Source organism: Cupressus sempervirens, chromosome 5 (genome assembly GCF_028749045.1).
Source record: "Cupressus sempervirens isolate cs-2001-9-10 chromosome 5, ASM2874904v1, whole genome shotgun sequence".
NCBI classification, from domain to species: domain Eukaryota; kingdom Viridiplantae; phylum Streptophyta; class Pinopsida; order Cupressales; family Cupressaceae; genus Cupressus; species Cupressus sempervirens.
In genome coordinates this window covers 95,808,550-95,824,223 of record NC_143122.1, presented here as the reverse complement: position 1 = coordinate 95,824,223, position 15,674 = coordinate 95,808,550, and positions in this window count along the sequence as shown.

The window sequence follows — 15,674 nt, the reverse complement described above, 5'->3', positions numbered from 1 at the left end:
TTCTCCATGGATCTCTCTCAAGATAGATTTTGGTAAGATTTGGCATTACATATTAAAGTACTCCTGGGGATAGAGAATTAACGACAGCCCTAAAAAGCCTCATTTTTATTATGTTGGTGATTCCCAAAATTGCAACTTTAATGAAGGAGATTTTTTGAATAACCTTTCACAAATTGTGTGGAATTGGCCTCAACACATTTTCAATCAAGGCACTCTGAATAATTATAGAAACAAAACAATTTTTGATCAAGGAACTCAAAATAATAATTACAATGCCAGAAGTCTCTGGAAGGATTACCACTTTAACCCTATCACTAGCCTTAAACAATTTAACAATTCTTTTTCTCACAAAGTAAAAGTTATGCTCTGTGATTCTTTTAAGGTTTTTATGGTGGAGCATATGAAGGAGCTTGAGTTTCACATTGATATGGGTGGGGAAAGAGACACAACTAAACTATTGAATATTGAAAGAGAGAATGTCTCTTGATGTATATCAATAAAAGTGGGTTATCTTTGTTGATGAATGCCATGGAATGCTATGATGAGTTGATGTCCATGTAGTTGGTGAACTCCTGAAATGACCTAAACATGACCATAAATGGAATTTCATTTGATAGCTATGAGGAATTTATTTCTCAAGTTATTGGTCTGTTGTTGGAAGGAAACAATTGGAAAAGGGTGACTAAATTTGCAAACAAGACAAGTATGAATCACTTCTTTGAGGCAAATGAAGAGTTGGTTCAGCTGAGTAGTGGCTTTAATAGCGAGAAACTTCTAGATATATAGAACAATGTTTGGTACTAAATCATGAAATACCTAACTATAGAGGGTCACTGCAAAGTGAGTTACTATTACCACTTTCACTATCATGATGAAATATCTTTTTCTTTCCTTTTTGAACATGATTAATAGGCATTTGTAATGGATGTTATGAAGTATAGGGAAGAAAAAAAATATTGTTCTTAATTGGGGTCTCAATTTCAGGCTATACAATTTTCAACAAGTCATGCGCCCTCCTTGCAATATTGTTTTACTACAATCCTTGGCCCCCAGTACCTCCCCTGTGGTAGTTTCTACCTAATTTCATAATTGCCCTATTAATTCCTAGGACTCCCTTTCAACTAGTGGTAGGAAACCCTTGGTGTTGTTTAAACCTAAGATGGATCTTGTTGTTAACCTATGTGAGATAGGAAATGAGTCCTCTAGGGGGAGGCAAAGATCCAACAAAATTTCCAATAAACCTTAGTAAAATGGGAGAAAAATTAAGACAATTCAGAAGAGATAGATTCATATTCTGAGTCTAAAGGGAGTGGTGAAAAGAGAACCCATGCTAGGAAAAAGAAGAAAGATAGGTAGAACATTTACATCGAGGAAGAGGAGGATACACCCTAGCAAAATGAAGAAGCCTTAGGCAAGAAAAAAACACCCATGTTTTGGTTAGCTTTAGTATGGGCATAGTTGATGTCATGACTAAGGATGATAATCTAGGAACTAATGACAACTCTCCCACAACTACTACATCTCCACTTAGGAAGCCTAAGGAGGATTCCCATATTCAGTGCCCCTTGGAGAAAGCCCCTTTTCAACCCTCAAGCCTCTTTACTCCTCCTTGGACATCCTTATTCAGGACCCCCTCCCATCCACCAATTTGGATGAAACTTCTTTTAGATAGATTGAAATTGAATTGAAGAATCTATGGTTGGCAGAGTTTGCTATGAAGGTCATGCATTCTACAACAATAACACTCCATCTTTTTCAGCAGAAGAAAAGATGGGAGTTAAGGCAGAGGAGGAGGATGAGAGTGCCAAGAGACTCTATAGGTTCCTATATGATGATTGGCTAGATCTATTGGTAGGGAAACTAACCCCTCTTGATGAGAAGAAAGAATAATGACTTGGCCTTATTCGATGCCAATTTTTATTGTTGCTTTTATGATGGCTAAGCTCTAATCCTATGTGGCCAATATGTAAACTTTTTGTATGGACTTTAATACTATTATTTTATTTAGTATTGTTTTTCTTGTTGGTCAATACTATGTTACTATCAACTCTAATTGCTTTGATAGTATATTGGAAAACTCTCATAGATACTTGTTTTTTATGTTAATGGCTGGCTAGAGTGTTGTTTATGTTTCATGGTCAATGACTTGTCTATAGTTTGATATTGTTTCTTTCAAAATGGTTGTTTCTACTAGGCTAGTGACCCATTTTTAATTTCTATTAATATAAAAAAAACACACCACACACAACAAAGAGGGGCCAAGGAGGGGGAGCAGGGGGGGAGGATTTGAATTAGTTGTGAGAAAATCAAAGTATTAAAGTGTTATCTTTTGTCACCCACCAAAGATTCAAATTTCAAATGTTCGGCTTGTTCAATGGCCAATTCCCAAAGTTAGTATTATTTTAATGCCAAGCCTTATGTTATATTTTGCAGCCCGTAGCTTCTCTGCCGTCAAATCTGAGGAAGATCTACAGTTGGCACTATCTCACCATTGGAAGCTACATGAGACTTACTTTGTGACATGGTGCCCTGACGACAAGTGTCCAGTGGGTCCAATGGGCCAGACAACATATTTTGGCGACAGAAAAGTTTTGCGGTGGGTCGAAAAGGTTCCACAGTTCTGTGGGCACTATGTCGCTATCGTGTGTTGGTCAAAAAATCTGCATAGCGACATAGTGCCTGACGGAAAGGTCTGACGGCGGGCAGGTTGCGTCATCGAAAAGTTAGCGGCGGGTCGAAAAGTTTCACAGGCCAGAAAGTTCCAAAAAGTAGCAGGGCACCATGGCGCCAACAAAAAACTCACGAGTTTTCCATTAGCAACATAGTGCCTAGTTGACACGTGGCGTGGCAGGATTAAACAATACCAATTTCTGCCAAGGTGGTGCTTCGTTAGGTCAATGGGGAAAAACCACGTATGCTAGGTCAGAATACAGTTAGTGCAGCCAATGCAGTCAAAGGTTAAGATCTCCACTATCGGATCTGCAGAGATCAACGACAGGTGCCATCGCGCTATGAATAAGCCGCACGAGATTTACGTTAGTGAGATGGCACCCTAATGACACATGTCTGGTGGGTCCAAGTTTGGAGGCACAGGAAATACAGATGGTTGGCACGTGGTCGGTTCCCATTGATTGATACGCTGAGGGGCAAGGGGCAGTATCTATCTTGCTTTCCATCGGATCAAGGAAAATCAACGGAAGGTGCCATGTCGCCATGGTGAAGTTGCACGATCTTTACCACAGCGACATGGTGCCCTTTTGCCACGTGTCAGCGGGGCCAGTTTGTAAAAGGTACATCGGTCAGATATTGCCAGGTGTCATTTGGGCATAGAGCGGTTGCTAAGGTGGCGCCAGATATGATGGGCCTGGGGTAAGAACAATATAGTGGTACGACGAGTCTCCACGATCGTCAAATTTAAGGCAGATCAACGGTCAGCACTATCTCACCTTTCAAAGTTGCACGACGCATACCATGGTGACATAGCGCCTTATTGACACGTGTCTTGCTGGCTCGGCTAGGGTTGGCAGTTAACAGCTAACGGTTAGTGTGATCACCACAGTTAAAGATAATAGTTCAAAGGTGGCACAGTTAGTCCAACGTAAGGAATGGTCAGCGCGTGGGACCTTGAGGAGGTGGCAAAATAAAGAGAGGCGATTGGCTCGCATGGCCTAGTTGGTGCATAAGGAATTGGTTGACTCTCTGACCCCTGCTGATTCATGAACCTAAGGGGCGAAGGTGATCAATTTTATCTTGCGATCTGATCTTCATGATCAATGCCACCGACTCAGAAATGAATGCGAAACATAGAAAGACACTCCACCGTCTTAGTCGATCCATCTACCTGGTCAGAGCACAGTTATGGCGCCATTTTGTCTTCTCCAGGCTCTTTCTCAGAGGAATATCAGATTTTTTGGTACTTAAAACCACTAGATCTTTGATTGGATTTTCAGGGTGAGAAGTTAATGTCAGTAGTTGAGAAGTAAATGCAATGATCCTCAGTTATGCCTGAACTATAAAGGCAATTTTGCGATCTTTTCTAAGGGGACTCCTTCTTCTGATTTCTCTGCTATTGCTCGCAGGTCTGAGGTGTAAAATTCCCTTTGTCTTTGAGCCGTATAACATTCTGTATCATCTCCTTCAGCCATCGATGTGTGTGTGCATCCACCTTGCCTCTCATTGGTGTATTGTTGAGATCTATGGCTCGCATACTGTGTCTATTTTTGGCCTATTGGATAATATATAAGTGAAATCCTTTCCTTGTGTTATTCAGTTTGGTTTCCTGATCTATATGTGGTTATTGATTGACATAAGTCTGGGTGTGTATGTCTTTCGAATGTTATCTTGGTTTTGTAGTGCATATATGGGCAGAAAGGAAGTTTGAACACTCTATTTTGGTGCATCACCTCCTTAGATTAGACTAGGTAGATTTTCTTTCGTGCTCTCCTTCTCCCTTTTCCTCTCCAGGAAGTAGATAGGTGCGCCCTAATAGTAAGAGGAAGCCGGCCTTCAACGGAGACTCAACCTCGCAGTTCAAGTCCCACAACTTGGAGGTTGTTTCCATGTTTCACTAGGTTGTCCTCGCGCATAGGCCTTGGACAAGGGTGCAAACCTAAGTGACAATAGTTTTTGGCATGCCTTGTGGGACTCTTTTCAAACAAAATTTAAAAGTTTATTGGTGTCAAGGAGAAAGAGTTTTAGAGATCAATGCTGAAGAGGTAGTGCTAACTTCAGTATTCAAGCCTTTAAGAGGCTGATTCTTCAAAGTACTTGGTGACTTTGAACATCAACAAATCTGGTTCTAGGCCAAAGTTGCAGTGATTCATGCCTAGAGCTGAAACAAGGGCATCTTCTACAGGTAAATTTCAATATCAAGAGCTTTCTCTTTCAAATCCTAGAAGAAGGAGGACTAGAACTTCATTATCAATAGTTAGGGGTGTAATAATAGTTAATATACCTATAAGATCTATCTCTACTCCTCCTGTTGCTCAAACTTAGCCTAGATTGCCATCAACACTCATCAATAGAAAACTTGTTTACATGGCACAACCAAGAGTTCACGCTTTTGCCACCTTTAATGGTGGAAGTCCTCTATTGTTAGCCCAAAGATATGATATACCAGTATCTGCACTAAAAAGTATACCTAATTTTACTGGTGAAACTTCCATCTCCCCTTTAGAGCATATCTAAGAAGTAGCAAATGTCTGTAATATTCATGGTATTACAGAGGATGATGTTGCTGTCAGACTTCTAGGCTCATCTTTAAAAGGAAAAGCATTACAATGGTATAGAGGCTTACCTCATGTTTCTATAACTGATTGGGATGGACTAGGAGTAGGGTTATGCAAACATTTTGAGGATAGAAGTGACCATCTGTCACTTTTAGAGCAGCTGACTACTATAAAAGAGCCCCCCATGAATGTATGACTGATTTTAATTATAGATTTCAAAAGACATGGGATAGAATACCCACTACAGTGAAACCTACCCCTGGTAATGCCTTCTTGCATTACCTTAGAGATTTTAACAGTGATATTGCCACTACAATCCAGACTATGGGAGGAGATACCTTGCCTAATGCTTATGAGATAGCCATAAAAGCTAAGAACATCCTGATACAAGGAGGAAAACTAGTTCCAAGGCCCCCTATGCCTTTCTTTCCTGATGTTCCCAACCACCAACCAGAAATGGCCCCTCTTCCTACAACTTCTACATCACAAGCCCTTGCTCCAGTTCCCCAAGCTTCCACATCCTCAAATGGGATAGATGGACTCAAAGAAATGCTCCAAGGTCTAGTGCTGAATATAGATAAAAGAGAGAAGACCTTGGATAAAAAATTGCAAGAGCAGGGGAGAGAGTTGAAAGACCAAGGGAAGAGATTAGAGGATAGTTTTTCTATAATACAAAAAATGAGTAACAAAGTGGTGGCCTTGGAAAGGCAGCAAGCTCAAGGTGGCAAGCCTCCCCAATTTCAATATCAAGCTCCAAATGGTGGTAGGCCTCCTAATCAGTGGAATAGCTCTTTTGATCAGGGTAGGAAAAATAGTCATGCTTCTGCTTCAAGCTCAAATTAGAACAGAGCTATAGTCCCTCAAAATAACTTGGCCCAAGATCAAGATTTCTATCCTTCCTGCAACTATTCTTATACCTATTGCATGTGCCAAAAGGCAAAATCTTATTTGGCCCTAACTGACCGAGAACTTGCAGCAAAGCAATCATACAAGGAGGATCATTCCAAGGAGGCCTCATATACTCAAGGACATGATGATTGCTCTTTCATGAATCATCAGATTGGGGAGCATTGTAATGTAAACCAAGATTCGGTTGCTCATAACACAAGAAGTAAGAAGAGAGCTATGGAACATGTTGCCCCTCCTTCTCCTAAGCAGGCCTCAACTTCAAGTGCTACACCTCATATACATGCAGCAAATGAACAAACAAGTACTTCACAATAGCAAAAGCAAGATTCTAGAAAGAAAGATGCAAGTGATCCTTATGTTGCTCCATCTCAACCTCTTATAAATGCAGCTCCCAAAGTTCGTACCAAAGTTTCCAATACACCATTTAATGTGGTAGAGCAAATGAAGAGGACAAATGTGAATTTTCTATGTGGGATGCTTTTGCTACCATACCAATGCAAAAGAGGGTGCTACAACAAGAATTAGAGAAGATTGAACCCAAGGATCAGCCATCTACCATGGAGAGTGCCACAAGTCTAGTACAACTAGAAGGGGATGTGGGGACAAATAAAAAGGTTAGACCTCCTCCATGCTATGTTTCTCTAATTATAGAGGGCAAATTAGTCCACAATTGCATGATAGATTCAGGGGCTAGTAGCTCAGTAATGCCTATGTGTGTTGCTAATGCTTTAGGAATGAAATATGAGCCCATTATTAGGGATGTGTTACAATTAGATGGTAGTACTGTCAAAACTGTAGGTATCCTTAGGAATGTGGAGATGGCCCTACATGCATGCCCTGGTTGCATTGTGATTCAAGATATATCTGTTTCTGAAGTCAAGCCCTATTTTGCTATCTCTCTTTCAAGAGACCTCACTGCTCAAATTGGTGGATTCATATCTGCTGATTGGTCATATATGTCATTTAAGACCAGATATGGAGCCAATGCCTCAATTAGAGCAGAACCTCAAGCCCTTCATCACACTGAATCTTACACCCCTAATCCCATCAACATGAATTGCCCTATTCTAGAGATGGATGAAAATGACCTAGTAAATGAGCTTGCCACTTCTATAGCAGAGATTCCTAATTTCTTCTTGGATGAGTGGGAAAATGCATATCATTTTGAGCCTATGTTAGAGACTATTGAGATAGGCTTTAGTACATATTGCATAATAGAGAAAGATGCTCAAGTTCCTAATCTTGTTGGGACTAATGATGATATAAATAGAACATGGAGTATGTACTTTGATGGCTCAAGGAATAGAAATGGATCAGGGGCTGGTGTTATGCTAATCTCTCCTGCACAAATAAGATACTACTTCTCCTTTAGGCTCTAATTTAGTTGCACCAATAATGTGGCCGAGTATGAATCCTTGATTCAGGGCCTCTTGCTTGCCCAAAAGAGAGGAATTCAAGCCTTGAAAGTATATGGGGATAGTGAGTTGGTAGTTAACCAAGTGAGAAACCAGAACATCACCAAAAATGGCCTGCTCAAGTCTTACAAACACAGAGTCTGGGATTTGCTTGAGGGCTTCAATGCATTTAATATTCAGAGCATTCCTAGGAAAGAAAATAAACATGCTGATAGACTTGCAGTAGTGGGTGCATCTTATGATGTACCAAGGAATCTTGAGGAAGAAAAGAAGCAACAAATAAAGGTGGTAGTGAGGCCTGCCATCCCTGACAACACTCATTGGCAAGTGTTTGGTTCTGATGAGCAAATTGTGAGTTTCTTGCAGAATGAGGCAGAATTCTCAGATAGAAACCAATCAAGACTACAAGATCAGTATGGTGATCAGATCATTCATCTCAGTTCTAACAAGTTGCCCAAGGGTCTCATTAGCTTGGAGAGTGTCTTTAATCCTGATGATCAAACAAGAGGCAAATGGATGAATCTAGCTGCAGAAAAGGATGATCATGCCCCAGTTACAATTGTTGATGGAAAATCTCTAAATATGGGGAAGGTATGTTCTGAAATTGAGCAAGAAAACTTCATTCATTTATGTCAAGAATTTAATGATGTATTTGCTTGGACATATGATGATTTAAAAGGGTTTGACCCTAGTTTGTTTCAGCATAGCATAGATTTAATTGATAAGGCCAAACCAGTAAGGCAAAAATAGAGGCCAGTGAATCCTAAGATTGAACCTCTAATGAGAAAAGAACTATCCAAGTTGATAGAGGCTAATATAATATTTCCTATCAAACACTCATCATGGGTAGCTAACCTTGTCCCTGTAAGGAAGAAGAATGGAGAAATCAAACTGTGTGTGGACTTTAGGGATCTTAATCAAGCTTCTCTTAAAGATCACCATCCTCTCCCTTCCATGGAGTAGATTCTATCCAAGGTCAGCGGTTCAAGGAGATTCTCTTTTCTTGATGGGTTTTCTGGTTATAACCAAGTGTTGGTTAAAGAATCTGATAGATATAAGATAGCATTTACTACTAAATGGGGCACCTATGCTTATTGTAAGATGCCATTTGGACTAACAAATACAGGCACCAAATTTCAGAAGGCAATGGAGATGGCCTTCAAAAAATTAATTGACAAGTTTGTCTTAGTATACCTTGATTATATAACTTTATATTCAAAAAATATAGAAGATCATTTTGATCATCTAAGATAGGTATTCCTAAGATGTAGAGAGTTTGGGGTTTCCCTCAACCCAGCCAAGTGTGTCTTTGCTACAAGCCAAGGAAAATTATTGGGACACATTGTATCTAAGGATGGGATGACCATTGATCCGGAAAGAACAAAGGCAATACTTGCCCTTCCTCTTCCTAAACACAAGAAAGGGCTGCAAAGTTTCCTTGGTAGAATAACTTTTGTAAGAAGGTTTATTCCTAATCTTGCTACCATGGTGAAACCTCTTACAACTATTCTTAAGAAAGGTATGGTCTTCTCATGGACCAAGGAAGGGAAGGATATTTTTGAAGAGATCAAGGCAGCCATAGCCTCAGCCCCTACTCTCATGAACCCAAATTTTGAAAAAGATTTCATCCTCTACACTCTGGGTGGTGAGTCAAGTATCTCTACTATCTTGACTCAAACAAATGACAAGGATGAGGAGCAGCCCATAGCCTTTTTTAGCAAAGGGCTCAAGGAATATGAGGATAAGTATAGTTATGTTGAGAAGCAAGCCCTTGCAGTCATCAGAGCCTTGAAGAAATTCAAGCACCTCTTATCCCACAATAGGATCCATTTTTTGGTACCCCATGCCAGTGTAAAAAACTTCCTGTTAAGCAAAGATATCAGTGAAAAGAGAGCTGGATGGATTACTAGGGTAATGGAGTATGATGTTGATATTCAGATTACAAAGCTGGTAATAGGGAAGGGGTTGTGCAAAGAAATTTTATCAAGCTAGGATTTAGATGGAGAGGCTGCTATGGTAATAACAGAGCATCAGGAGGAAGGAAATGTTAATGGTCCAAGGAGCTGGATAAATTATATGAAGAGCTTCTTATCAGGGGATGGATACCCTCAGGGATTGGACAGAGCTAAAAGAAGACAATATAGACTGCACTCCATCCCCTATGTTGTAATTGATGGTATACTATTCAGGAGGGATTTTAATGGGATCCTATTGAGATGCATTGAAGAGGATCAGGCTGAGAGGATGATAAAGGAACTTCATGATGGCCCTGATGGTGGCCATTTCTCTGCAAGAACAACTGCCATGAAGATCATGAGGGCTGTTTATTATTGGTCATCTCTGTTCCATGATTGTTATGGATATGTGAGAAAGTGTGAGAAGTGTGCTTTCTTTTGAGGCAAACAGAGGCTTGCAGCTCTCCCCCTTTGTCCTATTCAGGTGGATCAACCCTTTACCCAGTGGGGGTTGGATTTTATAGGCCCCATTAATCCTCCATCTAGTGCACGTCATAAATGGATTTTGGCTGCTACTGATTATTTCACTAGATGGACAGAGGCAGTTGCCTTGAAGGATGCCACAGAACCATTGGTTGTTGAATTCCTTGATGGAATTGTATCTAGGTTTGGTGCTCCTTCTACTATCATTTCAGACAATGCTAAGTCTTTTGTTGGAACCCAGATTTGTGCATGGGTGATGAATCACAATATCTACCTGAGCACATAATCAAATTACTATCCCCAGGGTAATGGTTTGGCTGAGTCTTCCAACAAGAATCTGATCAAATTCATGAAAAGGACAATAGAAGACAATCAGAGGATCTAGCATAAGAAATTAAGAACTGCTCTGTGGGCTAATAGGATAACACCCAAGAGATCTATTGGGAATTCACCTTTTGTGTTGGTATATGGTAGAGAGGCTAGACTCCCAATTTCATTGGAATTCCCATCCTTGGAATTGGCTCATCAGCTGGAATTGATTGAAGATAATGCCATGTCAATAAGAATAGCAGAGCTGATTGAACTAGAAGAAAAGAGAAATAAGGCTATGCAAACCCTAGAGATACATTAGTAGTAGATGAAGAGGAGTTTTGATAAGAAAACTAGGTTCAGAACCTTCAGAGAGGGAGATTTAGTTCTAAAATGGGATTCAGATAGAGCAAAACTAGGAAGACATTCCAAATTTGATGCACTATAGAGTGGCCCCTATCTAGTTGCCAGTTGCAAGCAGGCTAATGCATTTCAATTGAGCAGGCCAAATGGTGAAATTTTACCCATTCTAGTCAATGGGATCTATCTGAAGCCCTATTTCTGAAAATTTGAGTTCCTGTATATAGGTAGTTTAGTTTCTTTTCTGTTGTTTCCTACTTTTCAAGAAGTGTGCGGGCACAGCTGCCTCCCTGAGAGGTAGCGGATTTTGCGGTGTCTCAGGATTGTAGAGGAAGTTTTGTTTTTTGTTTCTAGTTGCAGTCACGGAGCTAGGCTTTTCATGTTTAATCTCTCACAGGAAGGGTTAGGGTTTTGTAGTTCTTAGATTCATAATTTTTTGACTCCATAGCCCAATGGATACATGAGGCCACTGGTCATACACATAGCAGGCTTGTGTCCCCTGTGAGTCGCTACAAATGGCAAAGATTCAAATTTCAAACATTGAGCTCATTCAATAGCTAATTCCCAAAGTTAGTATTATTTTAATGCCAAACCTTATGTTATATTTTGTGGCCCACAGGTTCTCTACTGTTAGATTTGAGGAAGATCTACGGTTGGCGCTATCTCACCATCGAAAGCTGTATGAGACTTACATTCATGACATGGTGCCCTGATGACACGTGTCCGGTGGGTCCAATGGGCTGGGCAACATGTTTTGGCAACATAAAAGTTTTGCGGTGGGTTGAAAGGGTTCCATGGAATCGTGGGCGCTATGTCCCTATCGTGTGTTGGCCGAAAAATTTGCATAGTGACATAGCGCCCGACAGAAAGGTCTGACGATGGGTAGGTTGCATCATCAAAGAGTTAGCGGTGGGTCAGAAAGTTTCATGGGCTAGAAAGTTCCAAAAAGTGGCAGGGCGCCATGGCGCCAACGAAAAACTCACGAGTTTTTCATTAGCAACATAGCGCCTGGTCGACACGTGGCATGGCAGGATTAAACAATACCAATTTCTGCCAAGGTGGTGCTTCATTAGGTCAATGGGGAACAACCACATATGCCAGGTCAGAATACAGTCAGCGTAGCCAATGTAGTCAAAGGTTAAGATCTCCACCGTCAGATCTGCAGATATTAACGGCAGGCGCCATCGCGCTATGAATAAGCCACATGAGATTTACGTTAACGAGATGGCACCCTAATGACACATGTCTGATGGGTCCAAGTTTGGAGGCGTAGGAAATACAGATGGTTGGCACGTGGCTAGTTCCCATTGATTGATACGCTGAGGGGCAGGGGGCAGTATCTATCTTGCTTGTCGTCGAATCAAGGAAAATCGACGAAAGGCGCCATGTCACCATGGTGAAGTTGCACAATCTTTACCATAGCGACATGGCGCCCTTTTGCCATGTGTCGATGGGGCCAGGTTGCAATAGGGTATGTCGATCAGATATTTCCAGGTGTCATTTGGGCATAGAGCGGTTGTTGAGGTGGTGCCAGATATGATGGGCCTGAGGTAAGAACAATATAGTGGTACGACGAGTCTCCATGATCGTCAGATTTAAGGCAGATCGACGATCAGCGCTATCTCACCTTTCGAAGTTGCACGGTGGATACCATGGTGACACAACGCCTTGTTGACAAGTGTCTCGCTGGCTCGGCTAGGGTTGGCGATTAACAGTTGACGGTTAGTGTGATCACCGCAGTTAAAGATAATAGTTCGAAGGTGGCGCAGTTAGTCCAACGTAAGGAATGGTCAGCGCGTGGGACCTTCAGGAGGTGGCAAAATAAAGAGAAGCGATTGGCCCGCATGGCCCAGTTGGTGCATAAGGAATTGGTTGACTCTCTGACCCCCACTGATTAATGAACCTAAGGGGTGAAGGTGATCGATTTTATCTTGCGATCTGATCTTCATGATCAATTCCACTGACTCAAAAATGAATGCAAAACATAGAAAGACACTCCATTATCTCAATCGATCCATCTACCTGGTCGGAGCGTAGTTATGATGCCGTTCTGTCTTCTCCAGGCTCTTTCTCAGAGGAATATCAAATTTTTTGGTACTTAAAACCACCAGATCTTTGATTGGATTTTCAGGGTGAGAAGTTAATGTCGATAGTTGAGAAGTAAATGCAATAATCCTTAGTTATGCCTGAACTATAAAGGCAATTTTGTGATCTTTTCTAAGGGGACTCCTTCTGATTTCTCTGCTACATCTCACAAGTTTGCGGTGTAAAATTCCCTTTATCTCTGAGCCGTATAACATTTTGTATCATCTCCTTCAACCATCGATGTGTATGTGCATTCGCCTTGCCTCTCATTGGTGTATTGTTGAGATCTGTGGCTAGCATACTGTGTCTATTTTTGGCCTATTGGATAATATATAAGTGAAATCCTTTCCTTGTGTTATTCAGTTTGGTCTCCTGATCTGTATGTGGTTATTGATTGACATAAGTCTGGGTGTGTATGTCCTTTGAATGTTATCTTGATTTTGTAGTGCATATATGGGCAGAAAGGAAGTCTGAACACTCTATTTTGGTGCATCACCTCCTTAGATTAGACTAGGTAGATTTTCTTTCGTTTTCTCCTTCTCCCTTTTCCTCTCCAGGAAGTAGATAGGTGCGCCCTGATAGTAAGAGGAAGCTGGCCTTCTCCGGAGACTCAACCTCGTAGTTCAAGTCCCATAGCTTGGAGGTTGTTTCCATGTTTCACTAGGTTGTCCTCACGCGTAGGCCTTGGACAAGGGTGCAAACCTAAGTGACAACATAAACCATCCACAAACTATTAGATCTGAAAGTTTGAAAGTGATGCAAAAAAAATAGCACCAGAACACATAACACCAATATTATGTTTTGGATGAAAACTTAGGGAAAAAACCTAGTGGGATAAAATCCACAACATCATATATTAGCACATGTAAAACAATGTTAAGAGTATAGTGGGGAGTGATTCAACCATTAAATAAAACCCTTTGCCACATACAAACACATTTCTAGAGTGAGTCAACCAAGAAGTAAGCTCCCTTATCTCCATCCAATGAATAAACTAATGGTACAAGAGAACCTCGTTGATCAATAATATCTATAAAGGTCTCATGGTATGAGGAAGGTATAAATGGATATACAAGTCTTAGTTATGATATACTCAAGCCAATCATGGCCTTTGATTGTAATTAAGTTGATAGAAGGGTCAAATGTTTAAATGATCTTTATTAGGACCATAGGACAAATGTATGTAGAATGATACAAATAATTCCAAATGGGTTTAAGGGAGTATGAAGAACCTTAAATGATGTAACAAGGTCACAAAATAGACCAAGTAATAGTTTTAGGGGTTTATAAAGTCATTTGTTTAAGTTTTAGATTTTGAATTTTTAAATAACAATGGTTAGTTGGTCTTGGTAAGAAGAGGTATTTTGTAGGGTAATGGTGGTTTTTACAGGGCTTCATATCCCATGAAAAGTTTAATAAAGATGGGTTCATGTCGAGGAAGGAGTAGTAAGGTTTTAGGTGAAGTTTAAACAAATTTTAATAAAGAAGACTCAGATTCATTATCATTCATTCAATATTTTCCAAGCATTTGACATTTGAATAACTTGAAGATATTATTTTTCTACATATTCTACTTTGGAAATATAAGAGGAGTAACTAAGAGGGGATGGGTGAATTAGTTACCAAAAATATATATTTCCAAATCCCTTAGATGTTAGTACAAAATAAACTTTGAAAACTGAATACTACTAATGCTCAACAAACACACATAAAATGTTGTAACTCAGTAAATACTGAATATGCTTGGTAAGTACTTAACATGCAAATATTTAGATGTTATGTGTGATTATCATTGCTTTAGCTTAGTTGCAAACACATAAAATAAAATAGCATGAACACATTTGACACCATGATTTAATGTGGAAACCCAATTTGGGGAAAACCACTAATTGCAACTAGTTACTATTTTCACTCTTCTAAAGTGAGCCCTATTAGGAGACAAGCCTATTAAAGGTTACAAAAAAAACTATTAGGTGTGACCCTATTAGAGGATTTAATCACCCTATTAGGAGTGGTCATGTTAGAGGTCCTTAGACAATTCAATAGAACTGCCACCTTGTTAGAGGATTTACAAATAGCTGTTAAGCCAACTCTGTTAAGAGATTTAGATCACTACTACAATGATTAGAGAGTAATAATGAGATGACTTGATTTCTGATGCAACTAAATTGTTGATTACAAATCCCTATTCTGGCTTGTATACTTGATTCTTTCTGATTGAATATATCTTTTCAGCTCCACAAGGATATTTTTCTTATCCTTCTAATTCACTTCCTCTTTCCATCATTAAATCTTCAATACATGCACAACTACTTCAGACATTTTAACCCACAACTTGACCTAATACTTATATCATTCGTATTGTTAAGTCGATTAAAATACAACTTAAAATAACTTATATGCATCTTCTTAGTCAGCTAGAACCAATAGATAAATCAATTAAACTCAATATGTCAAAATAAGAAAATCCTTTGTTAGCTAACCCTGCTCTATAGACACTAACATAGAAATGATTTTCTTGTGTTAACCAAGTGAACTCAATTAACAATGCATATTCACAATGTTCCTTTGGTAACTGAGTGAGCTCAGTTAACACTGGTTCCATCCAAAATTTTCTTCTTTAATTTAGTGAGCTCAGTTAACACTCATCTTCTACAAACTTCCCTTTAGTGATCGAATGAACTCAGTAGATACTACCTTCTGAACTAGGCAAACACAAGAATGCTCAGTAGACACAAAAAAATATCTTCACTAACCAAGCGAGTCTAGCATGTACTGATTGATAATGATATGACATTCATGTAACATCAAAGACAATACAAAATTAATCAATTGCATCCAAAGATCTACCTCTTTGGCATTGATGGTAACACAACATGTCATAACACAATGAGATTTTTGGAATAGGAATAAAGTGAGGAACATATCCT